This window comes from Mustela nigripes, chromosome 1 (assembly GCF_022355385.1).
Source record: "Mustela nigripes isolate SB6536 chromosome 1, MUSNIG.SB6536, whole genome shotgun sequence".
In the NCBI taxonomy this organism is placed as follows: Eukaryota; Metazoa; Chordata; class Mammalia; order Carnivora; family Mustelidae; genus Mustela; species Mustela nigripes.
Window position 1 is genome coordinate 91,296,234 of NC_081557.1, and position 7,526 is coordinate 91,303,759.

Consider the following 7,526-nt stretch of genomic DNA (forward strand, 5'->3'; position numbering starts at 1 on the left):
AATAAAAAATAAAATCACCTTCCCACCACCACCCTGGCTCTGGCAGATCACTGTGTTATTTCTCTTCTGTATCTGTCCAGAAAAATTATATATACATGTGTAACAAAATGTATAATCTTCTGAAAAATAGACATAAGATACATAAATGTGTTTGTATAAGTATTTGTACAAAGTGTATGCATGTAACAATATACTCTTTTGGAAAATATACATAAAATATATAAATACATTTATACAAATATGTGCATAAACTATGTAAATATATATACCATACATACCATATTCTTTTAAACTTTGCATTTTTCATTTATAAAATGCTCTGGAGATTTTATAAACCATTAACAGAGACCAGCTGCATTTTAAAAATTACTAAATTTTATTTTGCAATGATTACAAGTTTATAGAAAAGTTAAAACTATATATAAAAAAAAGTAAATCAGAATTTTTTTCCCCGAATGATTTGAGAATAAGTTATTAGCCTGATGCCCCCATCACAACTCAACAGAGTGTGTTTCCTTGCAGAGATACTTCCCTACATACTAGGATACAGTGGTCGAAATCAGAAAATTAGTATCAGTACGTCACTCCTTCAGATTGTTCAGGTCCTGTCAGTTGTTCAGCACTGGCTTTTATAGCAGAAAGACCCTTTTCAGAATCACAGGTTGTAGTTAGTTATCATGTCTCTTTAATCGGCTTTGGTCTGGAACATGTCCTCAGTCTTCCCTTGATTTTTGTAACCTTTACCCTTTTGAAGATTGAAGGCCAGCTCTTTGTAAAATGCCCTCCATTTGGGTTTGCATGATGTCTCCCCGTGATTTGGCTCAAGTTCTGCATCTTTGGCAGGAATGTCTCGGAATGAAGCTGCGTTCTTCTCCCTGGCATCCTGTCGGGAGGCACATCTTTTGTGTGTGGGTCATTGCTCCTGATGTCCACTTTATCACTTGATTAGTGTGTTTGCCGGGGTTCCCCTTTGTCAAGTTAGTTCTCTTTCTCAGAATAAATTTTTGTGAGAAGGGATTTGAAACCATGTAAATATCCCATTATGCACTTAACTTTTCATTAGTTAGTTAACTAATATCTGTATGGATTTAGGTTTCTTTGCTATCCAGTGGGGTGTTAGCGCTATAATTTATCTTGATGCTCAAACTATCCTGATTCGGCCAATAGAAAAGATGGGGTCTGTTATCTAAGGGATGAGATTGAGACAAAGTGAAAGTTATGTGAAGCTTTATTCTATGCCAAGCATTAGAAGTCAGACTGACCAGCCAGGGCCGCCTCTGAAGAGAGTGACTCCCCTTGGTCTTACAGGCTGGTTTTTATAGGGCACAACCACAGACCTCTACGTATGTGACTTTGGCTGATTGGATGTCTCCTACCTGTCTGGCCTTATTTAGGTGTGCATTTTAGCAATGGTTACCCAGAACCGATACCAGTAACTGCTGAGGCATTTATTAAACAACAAAATGGCTACCTAGGCAACATGGAGTCACTCTGGCTAAGTAGGCCCAGGGAGGCTCTAGGAGTTTAACAGGTTTTAACATGGAATTGGCTCCAACAGAAACTGGTTTATATATCTTTTGTCATGGGTTTGTACTCACGACCCTGAGGTCAAGAGTCTCACACTCCAGCAACTGAACTAGCCAGTTGCCCCTATATGTTCTTTTGACATGCCCCTGTTATTCTTTAGACCCTTCTCTTTTGAGGTGGGAGCAGGGGACAAGATTTACAAGTTCATCCGGTGCTTTTCCTGCCAATCCTGGAATCAGTCTTTTATCCAAGGAATCCTAGTTTCCTAGAGTAGAAAATGGTAATTAGAAGCCAAGATTTTGGTGGTAGATGTGTTCATTGATAAGGGAGCCCAAGCCAGGTAAGGAGGGTATTCCTGAAGGAGTGATCTGCCTCATGGAATCAGGACCTGAGTGGGATGAGGAAGGCATCCATGGTGGGCTTGAAGGGGATGGCCCAGCATGGGGAGTCAGACCCATGCAGAGTGCAGAAGATATGCCCTGGAAGAGTGGCCTGGCACAGGGTCAGAGCCCACACAGGGTGAGTTGAAAAGCCATGACAGGGCAGCCCAGTAGGAGGTGTCAGATCCCAAGCAGGATGATGAGAGCATGGAGGGCAGGGGGTGGGCAGCAGAGATAGGAAGTGAATACATAGAGAGGATTAGTCAATTAACAGAAGCTAGATTTCTCACTCTTGGATGATGGAATAAACCTTCTGGTGTTATATTGGAGTTATTGATGTGCATTCAGATGTTCCACATACAAAAAGATATAGAAATACATGGAGAGGTGTATGTTTGTACCTCTGTCCTCACTAGGGCTTGAGAACAGCAATGCCCCAACATCACTGAGATGATGACCTGAGCCAAAACCAAGAGTTAGATACTTAACTGACTGTGCCACCCACGTAACCCATCTTGTGTCCTAGTTTTGGGAATTTTTGTGTCCTATGATTTGGGAAAATATTTTTTGAGAATATTTTCTGTTTGATTTATTGGGTTTTCAACCTCAGAGTTACCAGTTTTCCTTCAGTTGTATAATCTTTGTCTTCCATAACTATTAGCTTTTTCTCTAATTGCTTTCTGAGTTTTTCTTCCCCATCCTCTATGCTTTTCTTAAGCTTTGTCTCTACGTCAATAATTTCCTTTTTAATGTATCTGTTCTATTTCTTGCTGTTTATATTGAATATAATATCTTCATAATAATATGTGGTCCTTGATTTATTTCTTTAATCTTTGTTTCCCTGTAATCTTCATTTTAATGCATGGTTTTAATAAGCGCTTCTAAAGAGTCAAATGATTTTGAGGTGTTTACTCCTCTTTTTGAGTAATGTTCTGTTCTAGGTTGGGGTCTCTGTCCTTCTTTGCATTTGATTTTATCTATATACTTATACAACTTTGCATGTGTGGTTGCTATGCCATTTATTTGGGTGGCTATGTCCAGACATGCTATTTGTTTGACATAATGATAACTGACTATATTGTCCTGCATCCTAATTTCAGAAAGGGAAATTATGATGTCACCTCAAACACATACTCACAAATTTCTTCTCTCAATTCTTCCCTTCCTTCCCCATCTCCTAACTACCATTCACTCTCCTTTGTTCTCAGATTCTTCTTTTCCTCTTCCACTTTTTCCTCTTTCTTCTTCATCTTTCCAAATATACTTTATGCCAGTTTCCTTCTTTACTAAAAACCTGAGTTTCCTAGATCAGTACTTACTATAAGGACAAACATTGGCTTATTTGTGAAGCCAGTTGGCACAGTCTTTTTCAAAGGGGTTTTAAAGGAGTTGATGATTTTTTGGCCATATCTAGGAATACAGAAGTCCTACCATTGATTACACAAAATCTCTGGGAGAGATGTATATAAAGAAACAGGAAACAAATGTTAAAGTAAATAAAGTAACATTATATCAGAGGTTTTGTGTCTCCAGTCCCTACACATCTATCTTGAAAACTTGGCTAGAATAATGACCATGGCTGAAGATGCTTGGGCATTTTTTTTTCTGTCCTCCTTACCCAAATCTAAATTCTGAATCTTAACCATGCTCTGGCTTGCAAGGACAGGGAGCTGTCATAAGGAGCATAAGTATGGGGTTTATGATGGTAGACTGCTTGCTTGCTGTTCAGACACATGGAAGGAGGAAGTGGAGTAGAACAGTCATGACTGTGACCTTCTGACATTCACTGACTTGGCCCACTGGTGAACTGAGGCCGATCAGCATCACTGAGAAGAGTAGTAAAGCAGTCTGGGAAAGGAGATGTAAAGGGTAGTCTTGAATGCTTCACTTCCCCCTAGAGCCCTATGGTCCTTTATGGGATCTGGACTAATAAAAGATCACAGTGATAGTGACTCCTTATTAGCCATATGGCAACTGAGCTGGACACAAATCTGCATCTTAATGATAATAGTGGGGGGCTGAGAGAAATGCTCCCCTCAATCCAATAAGTCATGAGTAATACAAAATAGGACTCAGAATTTTTTTTTAAGATTTATTTATTTATTTGAGAGAGAAAAAGTGTGAGCAGGGCGGGGTGGCAGAGGGAGAGAGAATCCTTGAGCAGACTCCACACTGAGCATGGAGCCCTATGCAGGGCTGAATCTCAAGACTCTGAGATCATGACCTGAGCCAAAATCAAGAGTCAGATGTTAAACAGACTGAGCTACCCAGGTGCCTCAGGACTCTGATTTTAAATGGCATCATTTTAAACAAACATCCTAGTGATCTGAAGCTGTTTCTGGGTCCTGTGGTTATACGCCTCCCTGCTGTAGGTAATGAAAGGGTGAGCCCTTTTCTAAGTTGGTGGTAGTGAATGTATTGAATTAGGGATAGCTTCAGTGATGAGTTAATACTGTTCCCTAACTACTGACATAAAGAAGCTTCATATAAACTATTCAGAAAAGTGTTATCATAGTTTTGGAAATGTCATCTAAAATTTTAAAAATTTCTGTCTAATAGCCTTGCAGAGCAAGTCATTTTAAGCAATAAAGTATAATGAAAGGGTTATGGACTTTGGAGCCAGAAATAATTGGGTGCATAGGGCCCCTCAGACTGGGCAATTACTTAGCTTCTATGAGCTCTTATTTATAGTTTCCTTAAAATATAGAATGGCAATAATATTGCAGCCCAAAAAAGGAAAAACAAAAAAGTGATGGTAGATTTTTTTTTTCTGGGACTTGCATATCTGACAGCCTATTTAGAAAAACCAGAGAGAATTCTCACCTATAGCACCATCTTTGGGAATAACATTGTTTTATTGACCCTTCCTGAAGCTCAGAGTTAGTGGAGAAGGAACAGTTTTTATTCAGTTTATTAGTTTATCATAATGTCAGAGTTACTGAGACTTACATGAAACCTGCATTTCAGCACAATGTATCAGAGTTCAAAGAAATACTACTTCCCTGTGTAAGATCATAGGGTTTTCCCTGTTCATCTTGAATCATTCCTATAGTAGAGGTATCCTAAATGATTTCTGAGGAAGTCTCTGGCTGTGCTTGAAGATCACTCCACCTCAGCACAAGCATCTCACAGGAGAGAAGAAGGGTCAAGCTTCTTTATTTCTACCGAGAAAATATACCCCAACATATTGATCTGCTTTGTCTGGTTCTAAATCTTTGGTTTTGCCTGTATAACCAACACAGAGACTCACCTCCTGTCCAAGGTCTTACAAGACACCATGCCCTTGTCTGGCATACTTTCCACCTTATACATACACTGTCGTTGAAAATAGTGATTCTTACAGAGGTTTGGTAGAAAGGAAATGTAATTGTCATCTTCCTATAGCTGGCCCAGGGTTTTTTGATGTAATGAAAAGGAAAATAGGTTTGCTATCAACCATGGGTGCCAGAATTCCTCACTGGGAAGGAAAGGTATTATTTGAGTAGATAATTGATGGATTCTTTAAGTTTAAAAAATGTTTGGCCAAATATTTCTTCAAATATTTCTTGTCCTTTTCTCTTTCAAGGACTCCAGTTACACATGTACTAATTTGCTTGGAGTTTTCCCACACTTCACTGGTGTTCTTTCCATTCATTTTGTTTTGTTTTGTTTTCCTCTCTGTATTTCATTTTGAGTAAGTTGGTGTTGCTCTGTCTTCAGGTGCACAGCTTTGATTGTTCTGTAACATTTAATCTGCTGTTAATCCCATCCCAATATATTTTTTTCTTGGATGTTGTGGTTTTCATTTTTGGAGCTGTGATTTGGATCCTAAGAATAAATCTAGCAAGAAGGTATGGAAAACCCTTAAAGGGGAAATCGCAAAAACATATGATAGCTTATTAAAGATGATACAGGGATGCCTGAGTGGCTCAGTTGGTTAAGTGCCTGCCTTCAGCTCAGGTCATGATCCCAGGGTCCTGGGATCAAGATCTACATTGGGCTCTCTGCTCAGCAGGGAGCCTGCTTCTCCCTCTGCCTGCAACTTCCCCTGTTTGTACTTGCTCACTCTCTCTTTCCTGACCAATAAATAAAATCTTACAAAAATAATAAAAGATGACACAGATAAATGAAAATATATGCCATATTTATAAATTTGAAGACTCCGCATCATTTTTACCCAAAAGAACCTATAAACCCATGGCAATCCCAATCAAGGCTCTAATAGAGGTTTGAAGTAATCTTGAAAAGCTGATTCTAAAATTCACAGGGAAGGGCAAAGTATCCATAATAATTTACATGTTTTTGAGGGGGAATTAGGAGCAGTATTTATTTTGCCAGTGATCAAGATTCAATTTTTATTATGAAACTATAGTAATTAAGATCATGTAGGAGTGTTAAAGTGATAAATGTTCAGCCCAATAGAAGACAATAGAGAGCCCAGGAAAAGAAACAAACATATAAGGAAAACTTGTTACACAAAAGTGACAACAATGAAAATCACAGGGCAAAGTATGGAAAAATAACTTTCCATATAAAAATTAGATCCTTACCTTAGAACACATACAAAAAATGAATTCTAGGTAGATGAGTGTTCTAACTGTGAAAAACAGAACTTTAAAACTTTTAGAAGAAAACTAAGGTGTATATCTTGAAGTAGGGATGAATTATTATTTTTTTTTAGAGATTTTATTTTTATTTTATTTTATTTTAGAGAGTGAGCAAGTGGGGGGTAGGGCAGGGCCACAAGGAGAGGGAGAAAGCCAAGCAGGCTCCATGCCCAGCACAGAGCCCGATGTAGGACCGGATCTCACGACCCTGAGATCATAACCTGAGCCGAAGAGTTGGACACTTAACCGACTGAGCTAGCCAGGTGCCCCAAGATGGATTTATTAAATAAGAGTTTTTAAATGGATGGATGGATTTAACTAAGTACACATCTAAATTCTGCTCAAAAAAGATGCCATAAGCAAATTTAAAGGACAGACCACAACCAGGGACATCAGGGGACTGTTTTGCAGAATTTTGGAAATCAGTCTATGCACCCTTCCCCTCTGGTGTTCTCGTCTCATAAATTTGAGCTGTGTTGGTCTCCTGGGTGCCAGACTCTTTCTCCTCAACCTGGAGTGCTGGCTTCTCTTTGGGTCCCACCTCCCTGTACTTGGGGGTTGGAAACCCACCCCAGGCAGTAAGCTGGGCAGTCACAGAATGCCCTGTGTTTCATTTCTGCCTCAGGAATCATCACCTTGCAGACCTTTTTAGGTCTGCACCTTTGTACCTTTGCAGACAAAATAGAAAACCTATTTTGTCTGGTTTTCTAGTGTTTAACTAGGGGGTGGGGAGAGTAAATCTGGTCTGTTATTCTGCCATGGCCTGGAATGGAAGTAATCCCACCATCCTTTTTATAAAGTTTAAAAATAAGGAAAACAATTATATATATATACACACACACACATATAATAAGGAGAAAGGAAATAGTATAAAAAAATACCTATATATATAGGTATGTTATATATATATGGTATAAAATACATATAAATATATATTAAATATATATATTATTTATATATTAAATATATATAAAATATATATTATATATATTATTTATATATTAAATATATATAAAATATATATTATATATAT